This window comes from Kogia breviceps, chromosome 9 (genome assembly GCF_026419965.1).
Source record: "Kogia breviceps isolate mKogBre1 chromosome 9, mKogBre1 haplotype 1, whole genome shotgun sequence".
Taxonomy (NCBI): Eukaryota; Metazoa; Chordata; class Mammalia; order Artiodactyla; family Physeteridae; genus Kogia; species Kogia breviceps.
Window position 1 is genome coordinate 47,856,353 of NC_081318.1, and position 18,321 is coordinate 47,874,673.

At 40.4% G+C, this 18,321-nt stretch overlaps 1 protein-coding gene across 19 annotated transcripts in view; it reads right to left on the bottom strand.

Annotated features, from left to right (window-relative positions):
- The window catches only part of CREB5 (cAMP responsive element binding protein 5), a 416,039-nt gene that overhangs the window by 192,847 nt on the left and 204,871 nt on the right, over positions 1 to 18,321 (bottom strand). The gene's annotated exons all lie outside the window — the stretch shown is intronic.

Consider the following 18,321-nt stretch of genomic DNA (forward strand, 5'->3'; position numbering starts at 1 on the left):
ACACCGGGTGTGTGATTCCAGAACAACTCTCTGAGAGAAGGGTTAAAGGAGAATGGGACAATAAATTAGTCATTTGGATTTCCCTACAGGGCCTGCGTCTGTGTGTCCATCCTCAGACTCTGTCTTAACATAGCCTGGTGGATTATTACTAACAACCTCACCTTTGTTGAGTGATTACTACGTGCTTAACACTTTTCTAAGGATTTTGCGTGTATTATCTCATTTAATCTCCACAACAATCTGTAAGCATTTTTATGATGTCAGTTTTCAGAGACGTAAAGTGAGGTATCATTTAGCCCCAAACCACACAGGTAGTGGTGAATCCACCATTTAAACAGATAACCTCACTGAGAAGTCTGGGCTCTTAACCACTATCCACTAGTTAAGTGGGAAAAAGGGAACACGAGGGAGGAAAGGCATTGGAAGTTTGGCCTACGTTTTTTGTTTGTTTTTAATTTGACTGTTTTTAACCTAGTTCAATCTATCAGTGTTCAATGCCTGTTTCATATCCTCCCCCACCACGCACACACCAGACTGTACTCCCCGAGTCAGGGCTGTCCTTTCTGCTTAGCCAAGGCTAGGCACTTCATCACGGTTTGCTGAGTGAATGAACACAGCAGAGGACATGTATGTCCTCTAGGATTTTCCTAGAAAAGTCAGAGAAATATGACACAAAGAGCACTAACAGGCAGCAGAGCCTCTCTAATGTCTCAGGGGCTACTGTTTGACTTCATAAGTCTATTCCTTGACCACCACGTCTGTCCTCCTACAGGATGTGATATTCTCTGAGTTCACACTGTTCTCTCTCCAGTTCTGCCCCCTCTGGATGCTCACATAGAAGTTGCTGGTTTTCTCTAGTCATCTCCTTCTTCTCTTACCCCTTGAAATGCAGATTTCCTGGCCAAGTCCCCTGGGTTCTGGAGGTAATGCCTGTTAACTCACCTTGGGTGCTGAAACCTCTTCAAGAAGGATTTGAGGGCAAAGTAGATTGACAGATGGTAAGTCTGCTGGAAGGACTCAGAACCAGGGAGGTGACCAGACAGGATATGGACAATAGGCAGGCGTGGGGGGACGCTGTGGCAGCCCTGGCAGTAACAGGTTTCAGTAAATCAACAGAGGGAAGTCCAGGAAACCTATGTGGCCTTATTGTATGTGCTGTAAGCACAAACCACAAAAGCCCCTGGTCGCTGTCTGTCTTTAGGGTCTTACAGATGGGAGATATGACAGGACTCGTTGACCTCCTTGAAAGATAAAATTGATGATGTCAGCTAATATCATAGTAATGACAGTTAGTATGAGAGAAATTCCCTCCTCTGAACTGGGAAGAGCTTCCAGATCTCTGGGGAGGAGTGACTGCTGCGTGGTAGCAGGTAGATCAGGAGCTTTTGCATAAATTATGTAATTCAATTTGTAAACAATCCTGTAAGGCAGGCACTATTAAATCTACTGTACAGATGAGGAACCAGACTCATCTCCAAAATCACACAGTAACAGTAGTAGCCCCTGCATCTTGTACTAAAGCCACACACAAATTTTGATTTCTTGAACACCCAGTATGCACCAGGCACTGACATGAAAATGACTTCTGGTGATTGTCCTGATTTGCCTCAGGGCTGAAGATAAGCTGAAACATCTCAGCTACAGAACACGTTGGCCTCTTGCAAAGATGCCTGGGGCGGAGGGCACTTCAAAAGTGCCATGAACTTCATCCTTTCCCTTTAACTTGGGGATGACCATGCTGTATAGCAAAAATCCCTTTTCACATTTTAACAAACAGGTTAAAACAGACAGGAACTACAACTGTCCATTTAAATGAATTTAATATATTTCCGAGCCAAGGCCTTTCAGGGTCTTGGTATTCAAACTTAAGCCAAAAGATTAATTTAGTCCAGTGTTTCTCAACCATGACCTCATATTTAAAAAATAAATAAAAAATAAAAAGAATAAAAACGCTGATGCCTGGGCTCCACCCCAGAAGAAATGATTCAAACTTTCTGGGGGTGGAGCCCAAGCAGTGGTATTTTTTAACGCTCCCTAAGTGAGAGTCACAGGTAGCCAGGGCTGAGCCACTCTTTAAATTAAGGGTCCCAGTGCCATTTTATCTAATACAAACAATTGAAGCTCAAGTTGACTTGAAAATTCAAGGTGATCTTACATTTTTCTCCATGGAATACTGGCTATCAGAAACTCCAAGCAAACAATAACAAGAAAAACTGTGATGGAGATTTGGGGGAAAAAATGCCCAGCAGCCAGGGCTGAAGACAGGGAAAGATTATCAGAACCACCATGCTAATTATGGAAAACCAGACGCCCTGGCGGAAAGCCAGGGGCGTGGCAGAACAGATAGGGGTGGAGGACAGGAGAAATTTTAGGAAATTAGAAATTTTAATAACTTTGGCCATCAAGGGTTGCAGTGGGATGCTGAACTTATTGCAAGCCTTGAGAGGAAAAACAGATGAGAAAAGGAACTCTTACATCACATTCTAGCTGCTTTTTGTTTCTCAAGCTCAGGAACAGAAAGGAAATGAAGCCTTCCCAGGGCTCCTTTCCCTACATCTGATTAAGGGCCCCCATAGGCACCCTCTCTGAACACCAGGGGGAGTAAGACATAATACGCCTCCTTCACCAGGACTTTCGATACAGCATGAGAAAAAATAAATTGTGGCTTATTGTTTAGATCCCTTCTTAAATAGGCTCTTCCTTCTCTCTATGGCTAAACATAACAGTCTATTTGTACTCATTTAAAAGAGTATGTAGGGCTTCCCTGGTGGCTCAGTGGTTGAGAATCCGCCTGCCTATGCAGGCGACACAGGTTTGTGCCCCGGTCCAGGGAGATCCCACATGCCGCGGAGCGGCTGGGCCCATGAGCCATGGTTGCTGAGCCTGCGTGTCCGGAGCCTGTGCTCCGCAACGGGAGAGGCCACAACAGTGAGAGCCCCGCGTACCGCAAAAAAAAAAAGAGTAGGTAAATGTCCTTTAAAAGCAATAAAATGGATTCTATCACCTTGCTATCGAAGTTGCACTAAAGGGGAAGGGTTAAGAAAGCAGATGCTGGGCCCAACCCCCTTGGGTTTGAGTCCCAGAAACAGAACTTAGTAGCTGTGTCACCAAGGTCAGGTTACTTAACCTCTCACGCCTCGATTTTCCTGTTTGTAAAATGGGCACCTTGTAGGATGGTTATGAGAATTGAGGGGTTAATACAGATAAAGCTTGGAACAAAGCCTGGGGTATAGTAAGCAGTCAATGAATATTAGCTAGTGCTTGTATCAAAAAGATCACCAGGAAATTTTAATTTTAGATCTGAATTTTTCCATACTTCAACAATTCCAAGTACTTTATATTAAAAATCATCCAATTCAGATATGGTAAAGCCAGTGGAGCCTTTGACAAAAAGTGATATTTAAAGGTAGAACTGAGTGTCATTCTTCACATACATCAAAGGTCACTTATTCTAGCAATCTATGATAAGAATATAGAGAAAATAATGAATCTGTACTATCATAAAATGGCTACTACATATTTTAGATATACAAAAACGCACCCACAAAGAATGAACTAATAAAATGAGTGTACCTAATGAGGAAAGACAATGATCTGTTAGAATATCACTATCATAAACATTCCCCAGAGGATGTAAGAAATTGGGTGAAGAAAAGGAGCATGTGGTACTTAAGGACAACTTATACACGTTTTCAGTCTGACAACAGCCAAAAAGACTCTAGCAGTAGTTATTTCACTAAAATGCATATACATTTATAATTCCACAAAATTGTTTTGATTGCAATAGATTATCCTCTACAATGTTATGTCATTTTAACAAAATGAGCAGCCAATAAGGAAGCTCTGGGTCAGTTTTCCCCACATGAGAAATGATGGCACATTTACCATGGATGGAGGCCATGGAATAAACATGGCTGTATCAAACATTCCTGATGACAAGGGAGAACTCTGTTTGCATGTTTCTTCGTACTAGCGCACATAACTTTTTTCCCCTGTGGATCTTCAGCGAGGCAAGTCAGTTGCCTTGGCTGTATGGAATTCAGCAAACAGAAATGCATGACCAGTGACCACACACTTGCATCTGGATGAGGTTTTGGCTGACTGTGCTTTGGGATTTTAACATTAGCCACTAACAAGGATCCCCTTCTTTTTGACTATATAAGTCAACTCTGAGAGCCACAGGGTAGAGTGAAGTTTTTTGGTAGCTTCTTCCCTGTCTACCAAGCACTGAGAGTGTAGGTGGCAGAGCCTGACACTCTTGTCATCTGTACCTCTTGCAGTTGGAGGAACGAGAGTCTGGCAAGAAATCGGAATGATGGGGGAGAGGGAGGACTTCAAGAGTGAAGTGAAACATTCTTTTTAGCATCCTAGTAACATGTGCGGGGAAAATGGATACAGATATCTGACAGAATGACACAGAGGTCAAAAGCATGGCCTCAGCCTGGGCTTGAATCCAGCTCCACACCTACCAGCCCTGTAACTTGGATTCATTTGCTTAACCTCCTTAAGCTTCATTTCTTCATTCTGTAAGTTGGGGAGATAGTAGTCTCTTCCTTACAAGGTAGTCATGGGAATGAAACAAGATGGTACTTATAAAATGCTTTATCTTGTAGTGTGTTTTAAAATCCTCCCAACACTCCTATGAGGTAGATACTATTGTACTCGTTTTGCTAATGGGAAACTGAGGCTCAGAGGCATTCTATAACTTGCCCACTGTCACCCAGCAGGTAAGTGGAGGGAGCTGGACACAAGCCCAGGACTTCTCTAAAGCTGGTGCTCATCACTACTGCTTTATGCTCTCATTGGCCCATATGGCAAAATCCCAGCAAGTTAGGACTAGCGGGTTCTCAGCCCCACTGACCAGCCCTTCCTTTTAGAGTAAAGGAATAACATTAAGAACAGTTCAGTGATCAAGCTGAACTAACGTAAACTAAACTCAAGGGTAGAAGGTGGGTACAAGAAATCAATTCTAAAGACTCTTTCCCCAGCAGTGTTTCCTCTGTTGGTTCATATCCCCAGCAAGGAAGAGCACAGAGTAAATTGAGAAAAATATTCAACCCAGATACTAAAATAACAATGATTGACTGGGGTAAGGCAGAAGTAGAAGGGTGAAGAATGAAGAAGGAGCCAGGTGGACCCTCTTTTTTTTTTTTTTTTTCCAAAGCCTGTTAGTTTAGTTTCTAAAAATGTTAGTTGTATGTGGTATAAAATCCAACCTTTTTGAAAAGCAAACAAATCTGAGATTTCCAGACCCGTTGTTATTTATTAATTGTTCATTAAACACCTGTTATCCATAAACAACAGGCCTTAGGCAAACCAAAGAACAATTAGCTTTTCCTAGCGTCAACAGAAAACTAGTCCACAAACTCCCAGTTGGTCTTCCCAGCTTCTGACATTGGCCTCAAATATACATACTCAAAAATTCAGAAGAGAAATTTAAAATAAATGTTACTAAATGCTTGCTCCTTCTTTGGCTTCAGAATTCACACAAATGAGACCTGTAGAGTATAAAGGTTTTACTTATTTAACTGGCTTCAATATTCAATTTGCATTTATACATTGGTCTGCGTGTTTGAGAATGCTTCAACTATTTGTATGAATGTGATACTATCCGGTTTAGATTGAATACCTGTAGAGGGCAGCGTGCCATATTTATTTAACGGACGGATACAGAATCTCTCCTAATGGTGGTGGCGGTTATCATCGTCATCACCATCACCATCATCATCACCATCACCATCATCATCACCATCACCATCATCATCACCGTCACCATCATCATCATCATCACTGTCACCATCATCATCACCACTCTCATCACCGTCACCATCATCATCACCATCATCATCATCATCACTGTCACCATCATCACCATCACCATCATCATCACCATCACCATCATCACCATCATCATCACCATCATCACCATCATCATCACCATCACCATCATCATCACCATCATCATCACCATCACCATCATCATCATCACCATCATCATCACCATCACCATCACTGTCACCACTCTCATCACCGTCACCATCATCATCATCACCATCATCATCACTGTCACCATCATCATCACCATCACCGCTCTCATCATCATCACCATCATCATCACCATTATCATTATCATCACTGTTCTTATCATATTCCTGGGTTTTGATCTTAAGGAAAATTTCCATTACAAAGCTGCAAGGTAGGCGACGGGTATATAATCTTTCTCTTCTTTATGAAGATTAATTGCACTGATTATTTCCTGACATTATTTTACTTAAAATGCAAAAGGCTCTCCCACTTGCACACCACAAAAACTCCTCTATTATGTAAGATGTTGGCATAAAATTCTGCCACTCTGCTATTTAAATAATTCAAAACACAACATGCAAAGGCCTATCACTAACAGAGAGCTGTGGGCAGAGGACTCAAACAGAAAGTTCCTCACCAAGGTATGTTTTCCCTCACATTAGCCTGTGGTCTGACAAACACTCACTGTTGAATCTGTTTCTTTAAGATTCTAAAAATAAATTGATCTGTAAGTGACTTTGCTGTAATACATACAGTGAGTCAGATCAAGGAGTAAGAGCCATTTATAGAATGTGAACTAAACAGTGGCCTGAGACAACCATTTAACCCTCGCCAAACAGAGAAGTGGCATTTCAGATTGTACAGAGCTTGATCTGCAAGGCTATTTTGAAACAGAAGGATTCTTTTATTATAACTTTGGCTAAAAATATTAGAATATGACCAGAGGCTACCACAAGGTCAAAACATTTGTTAACAGGACGAAATATTACAAGAGTGTACAAGTGTCCATCTATGAAATCTTGGACACACTCAGGCCCAAACATACTATTAGCCATCCATAGTCATACATATGTAAGTAGAGACTGTATTTGGTGCAGAACAACAAGTTGTCATTCTATACATTCTCATATAAAGAAGCAGATGGGAGTATTTTGGCTTGCATTGTACAGTGGTTTAGAGTGGATTTGTGTGACCATAAATAAGTCATTTAACATCTCTGAGCCTCAATTTCTCCATCTATGGAAATGGAAATAAGTACAGTCCCTACCTCAAAACGTTGATGTGAAGATTAACTAAGAAAATGTATATAAAACACTCAGTACACATAATACAAGTTTATGAAATGCCAGCTGTAATTCTGCTCTCTTCAGCCCCAGCTGTTATAGGATGGTGCAGTCTCCCTCCTCTTTGGGTGTCCCTTCATTGCTAGAGTACATCTTCATAGTCTTGTAATAGCTGCCTTAGGGGAAAATGTAATGACTACAAGTTGGTAAGGGTTTTCCTTCCCTTCCTGCATGGCTGATGTAATGAAGATCTTTAAGAGGATATATGATCGGAGGGAGGAAGGGTGTTGTGTGAGTGTGTGTGTGTGTGTGTGTGTGTGTGTGTGTGTGTGTGTGTGTGTGAGAGAGAGAGAGAGAGAGAGAGAGAGAGAAAACAAATGTGTGTGTGTGTATAAGAATTCACCTGGTGACAAGAGAAACTTGCCACTCTCCTCACCTGAGTTTCACCCACAGGAAACATTCGACATTGCCTGCACACAGATCTCCAACCTCGCACACTGCAAAGAGCTGCATTGCAAGGAATATGACTTCATATCACAATGTTCATCACTGACCTCCACCCTGGTAATAAGATCCTTTTTGGCCCTTGTGCAGTTAGCATCCACCTGAGACTTCCTAACCATCTCCTCGATAGCAAATTGGCAGCAAGTATTAGGAAATTCCATGCTGGTATTTGGATGAGTCTTCTCCATTGATACCATTTATTTAGATTACAGGCGCTTCCTCAATTATAACAATACATCAACCATTTCAGGTTTTTCTTTCACCTCCGGATACACGTCGCCCTTAACAAATGAAGCTGAAGTCAGAACACGTGCTGGTATGACGACACCATCCTGTCTTTCAGGTGTGGTTTCAGGGTCACACTGAACACTTGCGTCTGGAAGCCTGACTTCACAGCACAGCACGGCCACAGTCTGCTACTCAGGGGGGTGAGATCATGGTGCTGGCATGAATTTATCGCTCTTTTAAACGAATGGGGTTGAATTCAATCTACTGACCTTGATTGGGAGGCTAGTGATACAAGCTGTGTAAAATAAAACAAGACAAAATAAACAAGGGAAAACCACAGCGCATGCAGCCACTTGGTTCAGAAGTGACACTACTGAATTTGGTCTGTGAAGGTCTTGTCACATGAAAGCCTAGAAATAGCTATGACCTAAACATGGGGGTAGGAGATGACCCATCTAGAAATGAATGGACACATTCCATTGTGTTTGTATAGTGTTTAAAATCTATTTTGGGGCAAGGGGATATTGTAAATACTTTCCTTTGTTCATAACTATCATAACCCAAACTTTCTGGCTCTCGGCATTTTTCAGTAACCCTGCGTGCCAATCGTTTCTTACACACTGCCTGACAAGGCAAACATTATTCTACCAGAGACGCAGGATTCCCTGTGACCCCTCTGAATTTCCAGGGCCAGCCAAGACTAGATTGGACTTTCTGACTAATCCTAGTCTGGACATCTCTAGGGGCTGCCTTAGTCTCACTGCACAATTCCAAGGCCACTCAGTTCTGAGGGCCCTCAGGAGATGTTGCCATATTAGGCATGTGGAAATGTCCACACCATTCTGAAATTCTTTTGGAAACAGAGATTTAATATAACTTTTTCGATTAGCCTTCAATTCCAAATTTGGGACTAGACTTTAGGTGAAATTAATTCAGGGACTCCTCATTGGTTTTGTAAAATGTTAATGCCAGCAAGCATTCCTTCATCTTCAGTAGTAACTGTATCATAGTTTTTCTTTTAATTCTCTCTTTTTCATTTGATTGTCTCTTTGGTTAATGGCATTTCTATAGCAGAGGACACAGCAATCTTCACAGACATCTCTTGACTCTAAAGTGGCTGGCTGGATGAGCATATTATTAAATGCAGGTTAATCTGTGGCCTCTTTGCTCTTCACCATGATGGCTCTGGGTGACCATAAGGGGGGAGCCTGAGGCCAGGTATGGAAAAGTGAATGGTATAGGCATTTCCTGGGTATATGGTTCCTAGTATCTCCATAATGCCAAATATAAATTGTAGTTAGAAACTGTTACCCCATGAACACCTTCATCACTTAAAGAAGATTCCTTCTGGAGACAATAATGATCTTTATTAGGTACCAGGCCTGTGTGAAGATCTGGTGATACCAAGACATGACCTTGGTGGGTGTGATTTCATAGGAAAAGTGGGCTCTAGAATGTTCTCTTTAATAGTAGAATTCTTTAGTAGCACTGTTCACTAAGACACTTGGTATAAATGGAACCACCTCTCCAAGTGGATTTAGTTATTGAAGAAATTAAAGGAATTCCTTCCAAGGTAGCTTTTCTCATCAGATGGCTCCAAAACAAAGACCTCAACAATATTAGCATAAAGGGTTCAGGAATAGTGATTTTTGGCATTTCCAAAGAGTAGGTTCCTTCTATTTCTGCTACCTCAATAACAGAGAATAAATCAGAGACTTGGCATTGACTGCTCCACTGATCTATTAATTTTAAGTCTTTCACTGATTCAGTTCCAACTATATGTTTGATGGAGACAACTTTTATTTATTGTTTAAATCGTACAGTAATCTAAGCAAACTCATCAGTTCAAGGATATTAAATCAAAATCTATTTACTATTGAGTAGGATTTAATTTAAGATGGAAGCTTCCTGGAGATCCAAATCTGGGGTTTAGTGAGACCATCTTATTCTAGAAATGATGTCGGAAGACTGTTTGGGTGCTTACCTAGTAAGGCACCAGGGTGCTGTTATTAATAGATCTGTGCAAAATAATTTACCATGTTAATACCCCTTCTTCCTCCTATCCAATTATTCCATATTGATGAATCTCTTATTTAAGCATTATCAAAAGGTCACTAGCCAATGCTATATCTAATTCAAAAATGTATTATTAGGTTTATATCATGTCAATCTTAAGAACTGACCATTTCTGTGAGGATGATCTGAATAGCCATATTCACATTTTTTCCTATATTTAGAATCAGGTTCAGACCTTCTCAATTTTCAGGGCCATTTTTACTTTAAAGTTTAAAAAATGTTACTTTATTGTTGTAAGAACACTTAACATAAGATATAACTACTTAACAAATTTTAAGTATATTATTACATTTTATTACACATTATGACATATTATTATTATTATACATTGTTGTTGACCATTAGTACAATGTTGTACAGCAGGTCTCTAGAACTTACTCATCTTGCTTGACTGACACTTCATGCTGGTTGATTAGGAACTCCCTACTTCCCCTTTCTCTGAGCCCCTGGCAACCACCATTCCACTCTCTGATTCTATGAATTCAACTATTTTTGATACCTCATATAAACAGAATCATGCTGTATTTGTCTTTCTGTGACTGGCTCATTTCACTTAACATAATAACTTCTTGGCCAACATGTATGTGAAAAAATGTTCAATGTCACTCACTAATCATCAGGGAAATGCAAATCAGAACCACAATGAGATTAACACCTCACACCTGTCATGGCAGCTATTATCAAAAAAACCAAAGACAAGTGTTGGCACGGCTATGGAGAAGTTGGAAACCCTGCACATTGTTAGTGGGAATATAGAATGGTGCAGCTTGATAGAAAACAATACAGAAGTTCCACTTATCTCAACATAATAAAGCCTATATATGACAAACCTAAAGCCAGCATCGTTCTCAGTGGTGAAAAACTGAAACCATTTCCTCTAAGATCAGGAACAAGACAAGGTTGTCCACTCTCACCACTTTTATTCTACAGAGTTTTGGAAGTTTTAGCCACAGCAATCAGAGAAGAAAAAGAAATAAAAGGAATCCAAATAGGGAAAAGAAGAAGTAAAGCTGTCACTGCTTGCAGATGAAATGATACTATACATAGAGAATCCTAAAGATGCTACCAGAAAACTACTAGAGCTAATCAATGAATTGGTAAAGTAGCAGGATAAAAATTAATTCACAGAAATCTCCTTCATTCCTATACACTAATGATGAAAAATCTGTAAGAGAAATTAAGGAAACACTCCCACTTACCATTGTAACAAAAAGTTAATAAATAAAATACCTAGGAATAAACCTACCTAAGGAGATAAAAGACCTGTATGCAGAAAACTCTAAGTCACTGATGAAGGAAATTAAAGATGATACAAACAGATGGAGATATATAACATGTTCTTGGTTTGGAAGAATCAACATTGTGAAAATGACTGTCTACCCAATCTACAGATTCAATGCAATCCCTATCAAACTACCAACGGCATTTTTCAGAGAACTAGAACAAAAAATTTCACAATTTGTATAGAAACACAAAAGATCCCGAATAGCCAAAGCAATCTTGAGAAAGAAAAACGGAGCTGGAGGAATCAGGCTCCCTGACTTCAGACTATACTACAAAGCTACAGTAATCAAGACAGTATGGTACTGGCACAAAAACAGAAATATAGATCAATGGAGCAGGTTAGAAAGCCCAGAGATAAACCCACACACATATGGTCACCTTATTTTTCATAAAGGAGGTAAGAATATAAAATGGAGAAAAGACAGCCTCTTCAATAAGTGGTGCTGGGAAAACTGGACAGCTACATGTAAAAGAAGGAAGTTAGAACACTCCCTAACTTTATACCAAAAAATAAACTCAAAATGGATTAAAGACCTAAATGTAAGGCCAGACACTATAAAACTCTTAGAGGAAAACATAGGCAGAACACTCTATGACATAAATCACAGCAAGATCATTTTTGAACCACCTCCTAGAGAAATGGAATTAAAAACAAAAATAAACAAATGGGACCTAATGAAACTTAAAAGCTTTTGCACAGCAAAGGAAACCATAAACAAGATGAAAAGAGAGCCCTCAGAATGGGAGAAAATATTTGCAAATGAAACAACTGACAAAGGATTAATCTTCAGAATTTACAAGCAGCTCATGCAGCTCAATATCAAACAAACAACCCAATCCAAAAATGTGCAGAAGACCTAAATAGACATTTCTCCAAAGAAGATATACAGAATGCCAACAAACACATGAAAGGATGCTGAACATCACTAATCATTAGAGAAATGCAAATCAAAACTACAATGAGGTATCACCTCACACTAGTCAGAATGGCCATCTTCAAAAAATCTACAAACAATAATTGCTTGAGAGGGTGTGGAGAAAAGGGAACCGTCTTGCACTGTTGGTGGGAATGTAAATGGATACAGCCACTATGGAGAACAGTATGGAGGCTCCTTTAAAAACTAAAAATGGAACTACTATATGACCCAGCAATCCCACTACTGGGCATATACCCTGAGAAAACCATAATTCAAAAAGAGTCATGTACCACAGTGTTCCTTGCAGCTCTATTTACAATAGCCAGGACATGGATGTAACCTAAGTGTCCATTGACAGATGAATGGATAAAGAAGATGTGGTACATATATACAATGGAATATTGCTCAGCCATAATAAAAAACGAAACTGAGTTATTTGTAGTGAGGTGGATGGACCTAGAGTCTGTCATACAGAGTGAAGTAAGTCAGAAAGCGAAAAACAAATATCGTATGCTAACACATATATATGGAATTTAAAAAAAAAAAAAAAGGAATTGGTTCTGAAGAACCTAGGGGCAGGACAGGAATAAAGATGTTGATGTAGAGAATGGACTTGAGGACATGGGGAGGGGGAAGGGTAAGCTGGGATGAAGTGAGAGAATGGCATGGACATATATACACTACCAAATGTAAAATAGATAGCTAGTCAGAAGCAGCTGCATAGCACAGGGAGATGAGCTCAGTGCTTTGTGACCTCCTAGAGGGGTGGGATAGGGAGGATGGGAGAGAGACGCAAGAGGGAGGAGGTATGGGGATTATGCATATGTATAGCTGATTCACTTTGTTATAAAGCAGAAACTAACACATCATTGTAAAGCAATTATACTCTCATAAAGATGTTAAAAAGAAAACAGTACAGAAGTTCAAAAAAAAAAAAAAAAAAAAAAAAAGAACTATCATATGATTCTGGAGTCCCACTGCTGAGTATTTATTCAAAAGAACGGAAATCAGGGCTTCCCTGGTGGCGCAGTGGTTGAGAGTCCGCCTGCCGATGTGGGGGACGCGGGTTCGTGCCCCGGTCCGGGAAGATCCCGCACGCCGCGGAGCGGCTGGGCCCATGAGCCACGGCCACTGAGCCTGCGCGTCAGGAGCCTGTGCTCCGCAACGGGAGAGGCCACAACAGTGAGAGGCCCGCGTAGCAAAAAAAAAAAAAAGAATGGAAATCAAAATCTCAAAGAGATTTTAACACTCTATGTTCAGTGCAGCATTGTTAGCAACAGCCATGATGTGGAAACAACCTGTCCATCGACAGAAAAATGGATAAAGAAAATATGGTGTATTCAGGCTTAAAGCAGGGAATTCTATAATATGCAATTTTTTTCAGAAAAAGCTAACAATTTTTGAGCATTTGCTATGTTAAATGCTCACTTGCATTATTTCATTTAATCCTCATAAACACCTATGTAGTTAATTATAATTATGTACCCATTTTTCAGGTGAGGAAATGAGGCCAAGAGCAGCTCAATAATCTGCCTAAGGTCTCAGGACAGTAAGTGGTGGAACCTGCACTCAAGCCCAACTCTTCTGATTACAGATAAGTTCTGCTTTTCTCTGAAGTCCACACACTCTTCACTACCTCACGACATTGTTTCCATTTGTCAAGATTTAATTTCCTTGAAAGCAAATCTTTTCAAATCTAAAATCTTTTCAAGTCTTAAAAGTTTGACTTATTCTGAATTTTCTAGAAGAATCTATGAGAAGATTGCAAAAGTTGTTTCTCTTATCTATATAGATTAAATATATCCCTGGTTCAAACCATACGGGATGAATTACTATACCATCTTAAAAGTTATTGTTTTGAAAATCTTCACTAAATCAAGTCCATTTTATTACAATAATGTCTAAATTATACAGAAGCTTACAAACTGTTTTCAAATCTCATTTTTAAAAAATTCTTGCATTGAAGTACAAGGCTATGGTTTGGGGAGAAAACTACTGGCTAGAAACTGTAAAGGACAATAGTAACACACTATATTTGTATGCTATGCTACAGTTTCACAGTAATTCTTGTAATCTTCTTTTTTTAACATGAGACAGGCAGAAAGAGTCACTATTTGATACAGCTGAGGCTCAGAGAGGTACAACCACTAGCCCAAGGTCACACCTTAGCCCATGACCACAATCCAGGTTTTCTAGTGCTGTGTCCAGTGCTGTTTCCCTATGAGCCTCTGTTCCCCACAAAACATGGAAACACCTTCTCGTTCCCCAGGTTTTCTACATTGTCATCCTGGAGAAACAGGGGAAGGTTTAGGTGTGTGGTTTCCTTACTGAAAAGGATGGTGGCTATCTCAATGTCGAATGACAGGGGAAAATAAGCAGGCACCAAACAATTTTCTCCTTAATAGCTCTCTCAGAATCTACCCAAGTTAGAGTAGGCCAAAGAGAGAGAAGGCATTTGTCCAGAAGAAACATTTACCGTTGGGGAGCATTCCCTGGGATATCCAGGAATCCTCTTGGCTAGGTGAGTGGTAGATTTGGATAACCATTCTCTTCCAGAACCAGGCTATGGGCCACCTAGTGCCACCATGGAGCCATGCTGGCTGAGATCAAATCCCACCTCTCCCACTTACTAGCTGTGGTCCTTCGAGCAAGTTATATAACCCCTCTGTGCCTGTTTCCTTTGGCAGCAAAATGAGGACAACAACCATCTACCTTGCAGGACAATTTAGGAGCTTCCATGAGTTAAATGTAAAGTACTTAGGACAAGACTTGGCAATGTGCCTGATGAGAGCCATTATTTTTATTATCTTAATGAATGAGCCTCTCGATTTCTTTATATATCAAGTGGGAATAATGAAAAACCTGTAACAAGAATCAAATTATATTAAGTCTTTGAAAGTTCCTTATAAATCATAAAATGCTCTGTGCATCTACAGAATAACTGCTGTTGTGCCGAAGAGAAAGTTGCACTGTCTGAGTTATACCTGCCTTCCTATTGTAAGGAATTGACCCTTTCTCCTCAAACTGAGAAAGAAAGTGATTTATATTATGATCCCTAGCCTAACCCCATTGGTAGCTTGTTAGGCAGGAATCAAATGGTTGAAGTTAGTGTCTAGCAAGGGTGGGGGGGGGGAGTGTTTACCCAAGGCCTGGTGAGTCTCCACGTCTCAGGGGAGGCTCATGGACATTGTGCTCACTGGGATGGGAGGCCTGGCCCAGCTGCATGTGGCTGTATCTGTGTATAGATCTAGAATCTGAGAGTCCTACCGGTCCTGCAGGATTACCTGGGCAAGGCCACAGGCCGCCTGGAGCCCTGAAAAGTGGGACAACCGCTAACTGTGGGTGGCTACTCAGGGGAGCCTAGAGTCCTTTCACCAGTCCTGAAATCAGAGTTGCATCTGACAGAGAAACAGAGGTGCTGATGCAGGGTAAAAAACAGAATGAAATGGATTTTTTCAGAGTTTGAGATGACATGTGATTTCTGACAAGATCGGTAGGAGTGCAGTTGATACAAATGAAGGAAACATTAAAAAATATCTCCTCCTTTTCCTACAGCATCGTGCTGTCACCCAGCGGCATACACACGGACTCCAAGCTCCAATGTCTTTGGAAGACATGCACGCCAAGTGGGGACAGCTGTTCCCCACGCCCTTTCCTGGTTCACTGTGGATGCTCCATCCTGAATGCCTGCTGGCTTCTCCCAGTGGAGTTCTATCCAGTTTTCCAAGTACAGTTGCAATGCCATCTCCTTTACTAGGCTGCCTCTCAATCTCCACCTAGAACTAACTTCTTCCTACTGTGTCCTCATAAAACTTTCATTTGGACCCCTTTCATGCAGAGCTATCAAAGTTTGCCTAGTTTCATAATGAGTTGTGCAAACTGTCTCTGCCTTTTGCTTTATAAGGGACTGCCTCTTGTCATCTCTGTGTCAGGGTGACACCTACACTCCATGCTGCTCAAAAGAGCCACTCAATAAATATTCATCAAGTGAATAAATAAATATTTGTTGACAATCATTAACTTGAACTGAGAACTTCATGGCCTCCAAGAAAGGCTCCGAATTTGTTAAATGAAGCACTGCTCTTTTTTCCCCCTCTTATGCTTAAAGTTGTTTCATAACATCTCCTGCCAGGAACTGCTCCCATTATTAAATTAAGTGCCAAGGGAGCAGCAGCGCCTTCTGTGACTAAGTACCAAGTGAAACTGTGACGAAGGGAAGCCCCCATTTGCTCCTAGTTTCGGAGGTGAGAGCTGTCGACTTTATTTTTGTGTTCCTTCTGTCACAAGCCAGCATGATTCCAATGGTGGATTTTGGAATTGTGTTTTCTGCTTTCCTCCTTCTACTCACCCCCTCGACCTGAGCCACTCTGAATACACGTACCCAGAGAGGAATTTCAGGCGCACTAATGAGAAAGCAGAGTCCACATTTCCTATTTGGAACCTGGGACGGTGCTAAAACTAGATCTTGTGCTTCTAACCTGTACTCACTCATTAGTTGTATGGATGAGAGTTCTGTGCACAGAGAACTGAGGGACAGGTGGACAAGGAGTTTCGAAGTAGGATCGTTTATTGTATTTTTCCTCTACAATTTGAGATTAACTTTGTCATGTAAACAATTGACGAGAGTTCTTCAGATGTTCTTCTGAATTGCTTTTCCCTCTCAGGGATATTGTTAAGCATCTCCTACACTGGCTCCCCTGTGGAGGCTTTCCATGGGTAAAATTCCAAATACAGTTCTCAAGCACATGGAATCATTCTTATGGATGATGTCAATAAAGACTTCCAAGAATTCCAGCATCCTTTCCTCAACTCTCTGAGCTTCAGGCTGAGCGTTCAAGAATGGTACCCCCAGGAGATCCCCTAAAGGTTATTGCCCACAGTGCCCACTCCCAAGCTTTAGGCTTTATAGAGACTTAGATAGCATAAACCTTTGTTTAAAGAATAAAAATATAAGTGAACTACTGAACTGATGGATGAATAAATGAAATAACACATTCTTAGAAATAACACTTAGCTCTTCATGGTCACTGGATCCTAAATATCCTGATGGGGACTTATATATATTTTTTATCCTAAATGAAAATCATAAAATGTCTTAGCTGAAAGAGACCTTAGTGATAGACTATATACGATTTTTAAAAGCCATGGCCTCACAAATGAACTTATACTATGAAACAGAAACAGACTCATAGACATAGAGAACAAACTTGTGGTTGCCAAAGGGAAGGAGGGATGGACTGGGAATTTGGGGTTAGTAGATGCAAACTATTATATGTAGAATGGATAAACAACAGCTGTCCTACTGTATAGCACAGGAAACTATATTCAGTATCCTGTGATAAACCATAATGGAAAAGAATATGAAAAATAATATATATATATATATATATATCTGAATCACTTTGCTGTACAGTAGAAATTAACATGACATTGTAAATCAACTATACTTCAATAAAATAATTTTTTTTTAAGTCATGGCTTGATTTATTCAAATGAAATTAAGAAAAAACTGCTTCTCTGGTTGAAGTGTATGTAGGTAGGGGCCTGGAACCTGCCAGCTCTAAGAAATTACATAGCTTGTCCAACATCATACAGATCTCAGAGGTAGAGCCACGACTCCTGAGGTCCTGGCTTGGTTTCTCCTGCTGCATGCTACAGCCTTTTACTGGTGAAGGGTTGTTTCTGGGTACTTACTGGGTAAAAGGACATCTCTCTGAGATTAAAATAAATGAGTCACTGACTGTAGGAAGTTTTGAACTGGACTTCCAGGTAGTCACATAGTTGAAGGTAGGTCCTCCTTACAGAAGTATTCCAGCTAATAAGTGAAGAAGGAATGACAGAAATATACTTCACCATTTTGCAATCCCCAAAGAAGAAATGGATCTAGGTGAGGATTGTCAATGACTGCCCACATCTCAAAAGAGAGATGAGCAGATTTTGGTGCCTCCTGACAGAAGTATCCCACATTGCCTATGAAGTACTCTTGCCAAAAAATTGAACTTGATGCTAAATGAAGCCTAGAAAGCCCGAATTACCAATTTATGAGAAATACAAGAAACAGAGGAACTTGTTAAACTGACACCATGAAAATGGAATCAACAATATTCACTTTGTACAAAACTCTACAAACTCTTCAACAAATAAATTTCAAGGCAAAACAACAAAAAAGGGGGCGGAACAGATCTGTGATTTAAAAGCATCTAAGAAGACATGTCAACCAATTT